We start from the raw sequence: 14,922 nt of genomic DNA on the forward strand, positions 1-14,922 counted from the left end.
CGGTTAAGTGTCCATCTTTGGCTCAGGTCATGATCTTGTGGTTCATGAGTTCGAGCCCTGCAGCAGGCTCTTTGCTGACATCTCAGAACCTGGAACCTGCTTCAGATTCTGTCTCTCTCCCTCTCTCTCTCTCTCTCTCTCTCTCTCTCTGCCCCTCTCCCCCTTGAAAATAAATATTTTTAAAAATTAAAATAATGGAATTCCCTTAGAATGTTTCTCTGCTTCTAACAGAGCCACATTTAAACTACTCAAAATTCCATCTGGAATTCAAGACCTCACAGGTAAGGATTCTTCATTGTAGCCTCAATAGTTCATGTCAAGAACATTCAGGAGTCCAAAACATACATTCTATTTATTTAATTTTTAAAAAAATTTTTTTATTAACGTTTATTTATTTTTGAGACAGAGAGAGACAGGGCATGAACGGGGGAGGGTCAGAGAGAGAGGGAGACACAGAATCAAAAACAGGCTCCAGGCTCTGAGCTGTCAGCATGGAGCCCGATGCGGGCTCGAACTCACAGACTGTGAGATCATGACCTGAGCCGAAGTCGGACGCTCAACCGACTGAGCCACCCAGGCACCCCCATACATTCTATTTAAAACCTGAGACATAAGATGGAATGATTCTCCAAAGGATGCTTGGTTTAAAATTTCAAATCTCTATCTTCCCCATTATTAGCAAATTAATTTGTATCCAACATATTACATATTTCCAACATAGGAGGAGAAACATAAAGAAGCCTTGACAGGACAGTTTTTCCCTGACAATTACTGAGAAAGGACATGGTTACTTGACATAATTATTGAAATTAGGCATGTGTGGGTGGAAACATACACTTAATACTGTTTTATATGATAATTTCATATTTCCACCTGAAGTAGTTTTTTAGTCTATTTTTTATGTATAGGTACAGGTTTACTAAAGCATTTCCTTTAAAATTTCTCTTGAGAATATTTGGAGTTGGCCCACCACTGTGTCTCTTCAAGATGACACTTTCCATCACTTCCTGTCAAGCTTGTCTTAATACTGTTAAATATTTTACTTTTCCTCAGTTAAGTGTTAACCTAGTAATGTAATATGATTATGGAGCTTTAAAACAAATTTCCATGTGGAATGTTTCATGTATAGGAAATATTAGTTATATAATAATCTTTTTTAATGTTTATTTTGACAGTGTACATACATGAGTGGGGGAGGGGCAGAGGGAAAGAGAGAATCCCAAGCAGACGCCACACCAGCACAGAGCCCAACTCAGGGTCCAGTCTTATGAACCATGACATCATGACATGAGCTGAAATCAGGAGTTGGACACTTAACTGACTGAGCGACTCAGGCACCCCTAGATATATAATCATCTTTATCCACATCTGAGTCTTCAACAAGAACAAATGAACTCCTGATTCACCATTCTTTGAGAAAAAATAAATGCCTGAATAGAAAACATAGCCCCCAAGAGGGTAGTCAAATCTGAATTAGATTGGCTAGGGATCAAAAGATAAAGGCAGGAATTGTGGCTGTAAATTAAAAATTTTTACATTTATGAGGAAAAACATAATTTTTTATCTTTTACATTTACTGAGAGATATACCAAAAGCATCGAATCAAAAATTAGAAATCATTTTTGAATGTATCAGTGATAATTCATGTATGAGGTCTTCTGGATTTAAAAAATATTTATAGTAGGCCTGGCATTTATCTGAAGGGATTGGTGTAGTTTGAATCATTCTTGCAGCACCATAGGAGTCACGTTCTACTTCCAATGCCAAAGAACTCCTTCACTCTTAGGAGAAGAGCAAGTATGTTAATAAACTCATGATCACACAAATAAGAAAGCCGATGCTGGGAATAGCCCTTGGATACATTTCCCATTTCCTTTTATGACTCTCTAAAATTATTATTGCTTAATGACTGGCTTATTCTTTTTAAGTTTTTACTTAAATTCCAGTTAGTTAATATACAGTGTAATATTAGTTTTAAGTAGAAAAACTAAATCTAGTGATTCAACACTTCCAAATATCACCGGGTGCTCACCAAGACAAGCACTCCTTAATCCCCATCACCTATTTCACTCATCCCTCACCCATCTCCTCTCTGGTGATCATCAGTTTGTTCTCTACAGTTAAGAGTCTCTTTCTTGGTCTGGCTCTCTCTCTCTTTTTTTCTTACGATCATTTGTTTTGTTTCTTAAATTCCACCCATGAGTGAAATCATATGGTATTTGTCTTTCTTTGGCTGACTTATTTTTGCTTAACATAATATTCTCTAGCTCCATCCATGTTGTTGCAAATGGCAAGATTTCATTCTTTTTTATGGCTGGATAATATTCCATGGTGTGTGTGTGTGTGTCTGTGTGTCTGTGTAGGAATATATATGTATCACCTTTATCCATTCATCAGTTGATGGACTTTTGAGCTGTTTCCATAATTTGGCTATTATAAATAATGCTATAAACACTGGGGTGCATCTATCCCTTTGAATTAGTATTTTGTGTTCTTTGGGTGTGCATGTGTTGGATCATAAGATAGTTCTATTTTTAACTTTTTGAGGAACTTCCATACTGTTTTCCAGAATGGCTGCCCCAGTTCACATTCCTTCCAACAGTTTAAGAGGGTTCCCCTTTCTCTGCATCCTCGCCAACAGCTGTTGTTTCTTGTGTTTTTTATTTTAGCCATCCTGACAGGTTTGAGGTGCTATCTCATTGTAGTTTTGATTTGTATTCCCCTGATGATGAGTGATGTTGAGCATCTTTTCATGTGGATGACTGGCTTATTTTTATTTAAAGTTAATTATTGCAGAGGGAACTACTCCAAAGTACTCTTATCAGATTGCTAAGTCACATGACCAAACGTACATCTTGTTAATAAAGAGATAGTTACTGGCACAGAGCAAGCACACGGTATATCTTTGTCAAGTGAAGAAATGAATGACTATCAAGTTAAAAGTAAAAACAAACAGATGAAAACATCCTGCAGTATGTGTGCATGCATGTGTGTGTGTGTGTGTGTGTGTGTGTGTGTGTGTGAATAGAGACTCAAAAACCTACCCACAGACAAATAGTTTCCAAAAACCCAATAACAGAAAAGTCCTCTGTGAAGCTGATGGTTATGTGAAGTACCTTTCCCCCATACAAGCCATTCCCCAAATATAGCATCATCCCAAAGTAAAACCCCACGTCATCATTTGGAAAATTCTGAGGAATACTAAAGGAGAATGGAAATGCATTGCTTCTACCCTCAGAGGAAATGAGGCCACTGGGAAGGGGAAGCCATGCACCCATGTGAGAAGCCCTGTGACCCTATATAACCTCCCAGCTGCCTAGGGAACAAAGCCAACGTGTGGATCTCAACCTCAAATGCCACGATGAGAGAGAGAATCTAGTGTGTGGCATTTGAGCCCCATAGAGACACACCCTGTTTTCTACCACAGCTGTCCATGCTGTTCTTGGATGGGTACAAGGAGGAGGCCAACTGAGAGCAAAGTCAGAGGGCACAGGAGTGAATTTGGTGCTTAGACTCACTTACTATTTAAACAAATTGATCTTTGCTAGAATTATTTTTAAACCAGAACTTCATTTGATGGCTCTGTTCCTTTGTTTTTTCCAGCATGACACAGTGCTTGGAGCAATTCACAGTTACTGACTCTGTACTTAACATTCACCTAAAAGTCACTGATAAAATTGAGAAACAAATCAAGAGAGAACACCAAGCTCACCAAAACCCAGTAATATGCCTTTTACTTAATCTACTGTAAACAGACTACTTACTCTAAAATGAATAGAGGAAATTTTTCATTATCTTAGAAGTCTATTTCACATGCTTTTTAATGTTTCTAAACACCCAGCTAGTCACATTCCTGAGAAGGGTGACATTTCTGGGGCACAGAAAGAATGGTATTCATAGATGTTTCCCCAATCACATTACTGCCTCCTGCCAAGAATGTCCAGTTGATTGCTCAAGGGAATGTATCTCACCTGAAATCCCTTGGATTGCATACATTTGTTTTATGCTGACTGTACTGGGTCAAATTCTGCTGGGCATTTAGTCCAGCAACTCTTAACCAAATTCTGTTCTTCTAGTCTAACATCAGGCTGCACTGAAGTAAGGAAACCTGGGTACCAATAATGGCTCTGACCTTGGATAAAACACTTATCCTTCTGGAGGTGCTGGCTTCCTTCTCTGTGAATTAAGAGTGTTGTACCAGATGACTTCTAAGATGTCTTTTGACTCAAAGATAATATGTGTTATGATTGGCAGTGAATTGTAAATTACAGTTAATTTTTCATCCCCTGAAAGGAATCAATCACAGCGTTTTATAAGGAATAATGGAAAGCCACCTCTAACATCTTTTGTTACCAAAATAGGGAAAATGAGGCCCATAGAAAAAAGGTATCCCAGTTAGTGGTGGAACAGACTGAGACCAAAATCTCTTGACATGTTGTCATGTACTTCTATAACAGGCTGTCAAACACTTGTCTACTGAAAATGGAAGTCTGGCATGAGCTAAGGAGTGGAGGAGTCAAATGCCCCTCCTCTCTATTCTTACTGCTCTTTGCTAATTTTTCTTCTACCACTTACTACACTGCATTATAATTAGTTGAGTGCAGGTTTGAACAACATACACACACAGACAAGCATGCTCACCCACAAAGACACTTATGCACACTTAGATTGTGAACTCTTTGAGGACTTTGTCCACTCCAAAGGGTTTTACACATGGTAGACACCCCATAAACATTTGCTGGATGTCATCCACGAAATGCTTCTAGGAGAATGTATGAGAAGCCGGGGGTACCAACAGTTTACTCCTCCTCTACTCCATGGTCTACTCCCCTTCTAGATTTTGCTCCAATAGCCCATAAACACAACCCGCAGATACCTACATAGAGATAACAGTGACAACCCTTATTACTGGAGGCGCAGTAAGTTTCAGCCTACAAGATGCCCTGGTGAAGATGGATTCGCAAATATGGTTTGGACTCAGACCAAAATAAGGCTTCACGCTTCCCCCCCCCCCCCCCCTCCTTCTAGCCTTGGGAACTATTGGGATGAAGAGCTAGATGGACAAAGAGACTGAAAACAGAGGACTGCAAACAGCCTTGACAACCACCCAGGCACCCACAGAGCAGACAAGTCATCCTGTCACCCTCCTAGCCTGGTCACACGAGACCAGACATCAGGGAAGGCATCTAATTCTGACCAATCCATGAGGCAGGCAGTGCAGGAGGTGGGGGGCAGGCTCAAGTTTGTGAGTCTGTTGACTGCAACTAGGATCCAGTTGACACCTGACTTTCACATTAGCAACTCCTCTTTCAAAAAGAGGCTTGAAGAAGGGGAGGAAAAAAACAAAACAGGAGAAAGAATGCCAAAAGAGCTTCTGGTGATACCTCCTTGCATGGAAATATCAAGATAGAAAAACAAAATTTCTCCCCTTGAGAATGAAACAATTATTTAAATTGTGAAGAATTTAAATCAAAAATATAAAATAAAATCATTTTTAACAGAATACTGTATTTTTAATGTTTATTTTTGAGAGAGAGAGACAGAGCACAAGCAGGGGAAGGGCAGAGAGAGAGGGAGACACAGAATCTGAAGGAGGCTCCAGGCTCTGAACTGTCACCACAGAGTCCGATGCAAGGCCCAACTCCTGGACCACAAGATCATGACCTGAGTCAAAGTCGGATGCTTAACTGACTGAGCCACCCAGGCGCCCCCAGAATACTCTTTAAATGGTTGTATTGGTTTTATAAAATAAAACTTACTGAGAATATTTGGGTGATTTATATGAGCCCATGGTGAATTTTTAATGTTTAAATAAATATGTTTCCTTTATAGAAGTAACATGATTATGGCAGAAAATTTGGAAAATATAAAAACACAGCAAGAGGGAAAAAGTTAATTGCTCATAGTCTCAGCCCTCTGGAGGCAACAATTAATAACAAATGCATTTCCTTCTGCATACTTTTTAGAGTTTTGATCATATGATGTAAATGTTAATTTTAGTTTAAAAAATAACATCTTTTCTAATAAAAGTAATATGCATTCATTGTAAAAAAATTTCTTGACAAATACAGAAAAAAAATCACTCTAAAATCCATAATTGGTATGTTGTTACTTTATGCCAAAAGGAAAATGAAACATGAAGTGCCAACATTTTGCTTTACAAAGCTTTTACGAAAGTCCCTGGTTTTGAATCTGCAAAGAAATCATAGTAGAAAGTTATACTTCTAAGGTAAGCTTCTATAGTTATAATTTTAAGGTAAATTCACATATTTCTAAGGTAAATGCTGAGCTAAATTTGCTTTCTCATTGGAAATTATTCAGAAAATTCTTTAGACACATCACTTCTTCAGATCTCTTAAATTCATTGTCTGTACAGTGTACACAGAAGAAGGTAAAAAAATATCCAACTCAATGCCAACGTCCTAGTGGTCTCTCCAGGCTGTATTCAGTTAAGATTATAGCTCAGAGATGGGGGGGGTTAGTACTAAAATTTAGACACACAACTCTACTTCAATCATAGCTAAGCTTTTGGCAAATAATATCAGTTAGACATCAGGAAGAAGCTCTAATGCAGTGGTCTCAACCTCAGCTGTGCATTATATAACCACCTGGGGAGATTTTAAAATCCCAGATAGGTAGGCTCAGGCCAGTGAAATCAGAATCTCTGGGATCTGGCATCAGCATTTTAAAATGCAGGTGATTCCAATGTATAATCAAGGTTGAGACTCCTGCTCTAGGGAGAAAACATTGCCCCCAGTAATGTTTAGAGTGCATAGAATGTCTTTTACCTAGATGACCATACCCTTGTCCCACAATGTAGATTAGAGCTAACTAGAGGCAGGGAATATTTTTTGTTTTCTGTTTATATATTTTTTTAAATTTTTCAGTATAAATATATTTTAAACATAGTCTGATCCTTCTATTGTAACGTTCCAACAATTTTTTTTAAATTTATAAAACTAAGTTAATTCACCAAATATTTAATTCACCAAGATTTTGGATTATATTTGCTCTCTACTTCCCATCATGCATAGATTAAAACTGCATATAAATTAGAAGTTTCACAGTAAATACAGCTATAAAAAAGTGCAGGAGAACATTTGGAGAATAAATCTGCGATTTGAGGACAGTAGTAAGGCCAGAAATTATAAGTGTGAATATGAACTGATTTAGCTATACAGCAATGTGAAATCTCTCTATGCAAAACACCACAATGCTAAACAGTATGTGAAAACCAAGGGAAGAATATTTGCAATGTGTATGGCAGATGTACAGTTAATATCCTTAATATTTAAATATTCTTACAAATTAAAAAGGTAAAGACCAACCCAAAAGAAAAAATGTGAAAAGTCAAAAAATAAGCTATTCACAAAAAAATAATCAACCAAAATATATGGGCAAATAGACGTTCAATCGCAGCAAGAAAAGCATTAATTCAAATTGAAATAATAAATGGCCTCTTATGAGACTATAAGGAGGTCTTGATTCTCTCTTAGTGGGGAAATAACTCCAAAATATCCTTTTTCCAGATTCACCAGTTTTCTTAACATTTTGCCACATTTGCATTATCAATCTCTTGCTCTTTCCAAATACATATAGAAGAATAGGTTGCATACATCATCCTACACCATTCCTCTTTACTCCCCAATTTTACATGTGCATCTCCATTTTAATCTTTGATTATCCTTTGTAAGACTTTGTTTTCTGCCATCAAGCAAAGAGCTAATAATTTAGCTCATTCTTGTTTCAGTATAAGTATATATCAGAGCCATAAAACTATTCTCCAAAGGAATTTCCTTGGTCATGATATCACCTATTAAATAATCATATGTGACACCTGGCAAATTACAGACATGGTCACTTACTTCTGAGAGTTTGACCTCTGAAACATGACCACAATCAATAAATTTGTAGTCATAAATGAAGAACTCTGAATTCCAAGAGAGTACAAGACGGCCAGTTTATCAAGGAGCTGACTGCCATGCATGCACATACGCACTAGATGCACATGCATATTCAAAGAAGCCAAGAAGCTGGGACACACCCATTGAGCTATGCTTTGAAATTTAAAACCCCAGGTGTCCAATTTTACAAATGTGCAAATTGCTAAAGTGAAATAAGATTCTGCTAAGGGTAAAAGGATATCAGGATTGGCAGGAGTGTGTGAGGAGGTGGAGGAAGGAGTCCTGAGGATGGAGAATTCAATGAATGTTGAGTTTGTAAGTATTTTCCTGGGCCAAGGAAACACTCCATTTGTCCACAAGAAAAGGAATCAGCTGCTGTGTTTGGGCATTGGCTATAGATATAGTGTGTTGGAACATATGGCATAGATCATGTTTAAACAAATACCAAAAATGCCTGCCTAAAGTGGTCGTATTCTAATAATACATATGCACCATTGAATTCTATCTAAAGATGCACCTTGGGGCGCCTGGATGGTTCAGTTGGTTAAGCATCTGACTTGATTTAGGCTCAGGTCATGATCTAATGTTCATGAGTTTGAGCCCCAAGTCTGGCTCTGCGCTGACAGCACAGAGCTTTCCAGGGATTTTCTCTCTCCCTCCTTCTCTTCCACTCCCCTGCTCACGTGCTCTCTCTCTCTCAGAGTAAACTTAAAAAAAAAAAAATGCACCTTAATTGCATTAATATCATAATCAATTTTCAGTTTTTCAGTTTTCACTGCTGATTAAATGTTAGCCTTCCCTAACAAGCTAAGGAACCTGATTTAACCACTTACATTCCTTGAAGTTCTGTTGTTTCTTCCAGTATGAGTTGAATATGTGAAAAATGATTATGATCATAAACTCTGCCAACCCAAACAAAAATAGTTTCATTCCAAATGTCTATCTAGGGGATAGGGTTTTCATTTCCTACCTTCATTCTAATCTTTGATCTACTATCCCGCATTGTTGTTTGTTTTTCATACTTTGAAACAATTTCAAACTCATAGAAAGTTACAAGTGAACTCCAAAATATCCTTTATCCAGATTCACCCATTGTTAACATTTTGCCACATTTGCGCTGTCAACCTCTTGCTCTTTCCAAATATGTATTGAAGCATAGGTTGCATTATCGTGGTACATCATGACCCTTTACTCCTCAGTATTACATGCACAATTCTTAAAAACACGAATATTGACTTTATTCCCTTACATAACTTCACAACAGTTATTAAATTCAAAATACTTACCATGGATATAATACTTTTACATAATCAATCATCCTTATCCCAATTTTGCCAGTTATGTCCTTTATACTTTTTTTCTCTTCGAAGAGTCCAGGATCCAGTCCAGGATAACACATTTTATTTAGTTGTTATTTAGTCTTTAGTCTCCATTAATCTGGAGCAATTTGTCAGTCTTTCTTTATCTTAATGACAGAAGTACTTTCAAAAAATACAGGTCAGTTTTTTTCAAGTGTTCCTCAATGTGGGCTAGTCTTTCTCATAAGATTCAGTTTATTGCATCCCCAGCCAGAATACTGTGTAACTGATACTGTGTCCTTCTCAGGAAATCATATATCAAGGCAGGTTATGTCTGTTGTCCCCTTACTAGTGATGTTAATTTTCTTTTCCCAATGGTTTGTTCTGCTTATCCACTGTATAGTTATTATTTTTTCCCATTGCAATAATGAGCAGTCTGTGGGGAGACATTTGGAAAATCATGCAAATATCCTGATCCTCCTCAAATTCCCGCCCCCCCGATTTGTCATTCATTGGTGATTCTTGCTCAAACCAATCTTCAGTATGATAATTACAAAATGGTGATTTTCCAACTCCTGATTTATCAATTTTCTGATATAAGGAACAGCTCTTCGTTGTCTATCTATCTATCTATCTATCTATCTATCTATATTCTTACCTAACTACCTACCTGTCTGCTATATACTATCCATGGATTGACTCATGGATCTCTATTTTACTAAGTGGGTTATAATTCATTACTGTCTTTGCTTATTTTTGTGTTCAGATTGTCTCAGATTTAGCCAGGAGAAGTAGCTTCAAAATGGTTTCAAGGGGGTTTTTCACATTACCCCATCATTTTTTTTTTTAGCACTTCTTTATATTCTGACTCAAGATGCTTCTGTTTCAACTCTTACCTTCCCTACCACAGTCTTGAAATCAGGTGTTTCTACAAGGAATGTTCCTTTTATTTATTTTTTTTTAAATTATTTTTAACCTTTATTCATTTTTGAGACACAGAGAGAGACAGAGCGTGAGGTGGGGCGGGGCAGAGAGAGAGGAAGACACAGAATCCAAAGCAGGCTCCAGGCTCTGAGCTGTCAGCACAGAGCCCGATGCGGGGCTTGAACTCACGGACCATGAGATCATGACCTGAGCCGAAGTCGGACACCTAACTGACTGAGCCACCCAGGCGCCCAAGGAATGTTCCTTTTAATGGGGAATGGTATTTAGTAGGCAAGATTTGGGGACTAAATGTGCTGATTACTATTAGAATATAATTGCTTATAGCTGGTTCAAAAGGCAAAGAGCAAAAAGAGGCAAACATATGTAGATGGATGCATGGATGGATGGATAGATAGATGAAATAATCAGTTCATACCTTCAATTCCAAATTTCAATCCACCCGACCAAGTTTTTCCTTGCCTTTCTTTCCCCCCTATTTGCATCTTCCTGCACAGTATAAATCTTGTTTTCCAAGAATATCAACCCATTCACTCATCCTTTATTCCTACAATGCATAGGAAATCATTTTAGAATTGTTATGCTTATACCAGAAAAAAGAAAGGCTTCAAGATTCATTTGTGGGTCTTTTTTCCCCCCTGGACCAAGATTATGGAGTAAAAGGACTATATTCGAAAGTCACTTGGGAAAAACTTCCATTTTTAGTAAGACAGAATATATACTTTTCTTTATTCTGTTCATTACAACTAATAATGTGGACTTTATACGTAAACAGAAGACTCTGAAACATGGAGAGAAGGCAGACTAGCCAGGCACTTAAGACCCAAGGGACAACATGGTGATGAGTTCCCTGGCTTTTCCTTTTGGCTTCTGTATGCCACACTTGGAGCTGATGATGCTGGCGATCCAGAAATGCCAACAAGCATAGACAAAAACAACAAAAGGCTGCTTTCTCTAGCCAAAGAGTTAGGAAAGCGCAGCTTAGCAAGACAGGAAACTTTTGGACAATAACCAGTTTACTCCAGTCAGATACTGAAGACAAAACTGGGGCCCCATCTTCACTGAAGCAAAAGCCAGGTGAGGAGCTTAGACTTTGATCCTTGCCACTCTGTAATGAAGCATCCTAGCCTCTCCCCACTACATGTTAGTCTACAATTATCTTAAAATTAAAATTTTAATTTAAAACAAAAATGAAAAACATATTTGAACTATTTCTCCCCCCCTTCAATGTAGACAGATTACGAATCGGAAATACAGTTTGAATATTTTGTTTTTGTTTGCATTTAATTTATGTTCTTATTTTCCCATACTTGTGGTTTCAATTGTAATTTTTGAATATATGGAACATGAATAAGCTTCCGAAAGGAAAGCATTTTCGAAAAGTATACTCACAAAAGTGTACTCTTTCCCCTATTCTTTCCACACTAAACCACCCCCACCTCACCCCCTAATTCTCCACGCACATCCTTAGTAGGCAATCTGTTTCAATGCTTTTTGTTACCTGTGTTCCTTTGAAAGAATAAGCAAATATATGTGTGTATGTTTTATTACCTCCCTTTTTTTCTAAGTAGTGTCTACCTCCAGAAAAACACAGTTTGTTGGTATTTTTATTGGGATATTAAATTTATAAATTAACTTGGAGATAACTTATATCTTGATGGTGTTGAAACATCCTACTCAGGAATAAGGAATGCCTGTCTTTTTGTTCAAATTTATTTTTATATCTTCCAGGTTCGATTTTTCCTTAAGTAAATTTTAAATACTTCACATTTTATTTATTCCTAAATATTTTAGATTTGTCTTGGCTATTGTAAACAAGGTTTTCTTTTCCAAGGTTATTATTTGTATATACAAAAGTTTTTAATTTTGGTGTGTTGATTTTATATGCTGCCACCTTGCTGATTTTTGAGTTTTTGTCACTAATTCTTTAGGTTTTCAGGCATTGCTATAACATCATCTGCAAGTAGAGATAATTTTACTTCCTTTTTTGTTGTTGTTGTTCCAATTTTGTTTTCTCTTATCTAATTGAGTTGGTTAATACCTCTAGTACGATGTTAAATAATAGTGGAGACAGTAGGTATTCTTGCCTTGTTCCTGTCCTTGGTGGTATGTCTTTGTGTTTTCACATTAGGTAAAATGTTACCTTTGTGTGTGTGTGTGTGTGTGTGTGTGTGTGTGTGTGTGTGTACACATATGGGCACATACACACATATATGTGAGGGTATATACATTAATATATGTGTATATATGTTAACCTTAATCATATCAAAATATATGACATTTATCAATCAACAATCTATGATATATGAACATTATATGTAAAGGAAGTATTCACCTTTTTTTTTTTTGAGAGTCTTTATTTAGGAATAGTGTTGAATTTTGTCAAAGGCTTTTTCGGAACTATTAATATAGAACTTTATATTAATAGACTTCCTAATATTGAATGAACCCTGCATTTCTTTATAAACCCTTCTTAGTCATGATGTTTCCTTAATGTGGTGTTGAAGTCAGTTCACTAAAATTTGATTTTGGATTTTTTGCATTACTATTCATAAATGATATGATCTGAAATATTCTCCTTTTTAAACTATCTGTTTTGCTTACTTTAATCACTTCTATTTTTATTGACGTGTGTATTTGCCACTTATGAGTATTCTGCTCACTGCTTTTTTAAGTACTTGATTTCTATATATAGAATTTTAAATTATCACTGTTTCTCAGAAATTCTGAAATTTCTGCTCATATTTTAGCTTTCATCAAGAGTTGTTTGTTGTTGTTGTTGTTGTTGTTGTTTTAATATCTAAGTGGGAAATTCTACTTGCTGGATCGAAGATGATGGCCATACATTTCTTACACACTCTATTGACAGTTGGGTTCTATTTACCTTCCCCTTTGATTATGGATTTGGCTGTATACCTACTTACATCAACAGAATATGTTATTGTGGGTATATCTTGTAGGAGGACTGTCAGTTTCTGATTTGGTTGCTTGAATCCCTGAACCACCATATAGGATTTCTGACAACTCAGCTACAGAGACCAAGTACAGAGTCCCTGAAACTGAGTACAGTTTCAAGTACAGAGTCCCCCAAGCCATCTCAGCTGATACCATAGCATCAAAAATGAACAACCTAGGGGCACCTGCGTGGCTCAGTCAGTTAAGTGTCTGACTTCAACTCAGGTCATGATCTCATGGTTCATGAGCTCAAGCCCCTAGTTGGGCTCTGTGCTGACAGCTCAGATCCTGGAGCCTGCTTTGGTTTCTGTGTCTCCCTCTCTCTCTCTCTCCCTCCCCAACCTGGGCTCTGTCTCTCTCTCTTTAAAATAAATAAACATTAAAAAAAGTGAAAAAGAGGCAGACTATTATTTTAAAATAAAAGAAGAAAAGAAATTAACAACTCAGCTAAGCTCTTTCCAAGTTCCTCCCTAACAAAATTATGTGCAAAATATGTTTTAAAACACTAAGTTTAAACCTCTTAGGAAAAGGGGGAAATAGCTTTCTATCTTCTATAGACTTAAAGTTAAGTATAGAAAATTCCTGGCTTGCATTTTGTTTCCCCTGAGTTTCCTCAAAAAGCAGCTCTGCTGTATATTGTTTAGTATGTTGTTTTTTAGAAGTCTGATGCTACCTAATTTTTCTAACCTTAAAACTAAGTTGACCTTTTTGCTTGGAAACCCTGAGGATATTTTGCTTTGTTTTTAGAAACAAATAGTTTTAATCTTTCTCTGTTTGGTGTTTTGCTTGCCCCTCCCCCCTTTTTTTAAATTCTCTTGGCTTTTAGGAAGGCATGCATTTGTTCTTGTTTTAAAGGGTCTTTTATAGTGGGGTCTTTAATTCTCTTCTTTCCTACTTAACATTTTGCTATCTTGTCTATAATTTTATTTATTTTTTTTATTTTAGAGAGCACGCGAGTGGGGGAGAGGGGTGGAGAGAGAGAGAGAGAGAGAGAGAGAGAGAGAGAACACGAACCTTAAGCAGGCTCCATGCTCAGCACAGAGCCTGACATGGGACTGAATCTCACAACCCTGGGATCATGACCTGAACTGAAATCAAGAGTTGGACACTGAACCTACTGAGCCACCCAGGCACCCCTGGTCTATAATTTTTAAATAGTAGTCTTTGACTCCAACATTTTACTTATATAGCAGACAATTAATCTTCTGCTCTCCTATTTCTCTATTTCCTCTCCTCTCATTTTTTAGTTGCATTCTTTCTACTCTGTCAGTTTGTACACTGTTCACATACAATTCTTCCACTCATGTACCCACTCTTGTTTTAGTCTTTGCTCTACAATTAAATGTGTTAAATGATCAACATCAGTGCATTTGCTTTAATTTCCCCCCTTTTGCTTCTTTCTTTTCTTTATTACCATGCCTTTGACAAGTACCGCTTTTCTCTAACTCCTTCTCCCCTAAAAGTAATGCTTTTCCAAGGCTTCTAACTCTGGTCCCACTCATTTGCATGCCTCTTCCCTGTAGCTTATGCTAGGAACTACCAAGTCTCAGATGTGAGGTCCATGTATTTGCACTTGATGTTTGCTTTTCATTTTCTGGTGGTTTTGTGTTTTTCCTTCACATATACACTCAGCTCTCTTCTTTCTTGCAGTCCCTTAAGACTTCCTTCTCCTGTTCTCTATACTTACCAGTTTCCAGCAATGGCAGGGCATTCATTGGAATTTGATGTTTATTTCTTTCACAGGCAATTCGTATTTTATGCTGTTCTCTCCTAATGCTAAAAATATGGGTCATATGTGGTTTTATTTGCATTTTTTTTTGTCA

The 14,922-nt window shown here is 37.1% G+C and overlaps 1 long non-coding RNA gene across 3 annotated transcripts in view; it reads left to right on the top strand.

Annotated features, from left to right (window-relative positions):
- LOC147581822 (uncharacterized) overlaps positions 1-14,922 on the top strand; it is a 60,687-nt gene that overhangs the window by 5,441 nt on the left and 40,324 nt on the right. The window contains exons 2-3 of one of the 3 annotated variants that reach the window (XR_015250296.1): positions 232-281; positions 6,126-6,229. The exons of 1 other annotated variant lie outside the window; for it this stretch is intronic. This is a non-coding gene — a long non-coding RNA (uncharacterized LOC147581822). The remainder of the gene's footprint in view (positions 1-231; positions 282-6,125; positions 6,230-14,922) is intronic. One more of the 3 variants, XR_015250295.1, reaches the window with a different exon arrangement.

This window comes from Puma concolor, chromosome B1 (genome assembly GCF_028749965.1).
Source record: "Puma concolor isolate L17-30 chromosome B1, mPumCon1.1.hap2, whole genome shotgun sequence".
Lineage (NCBI taxonomy): Eukaryota > Metazoa > Chordata > Mammalia > Carnivora > Felidae > Puma > Puma concolor.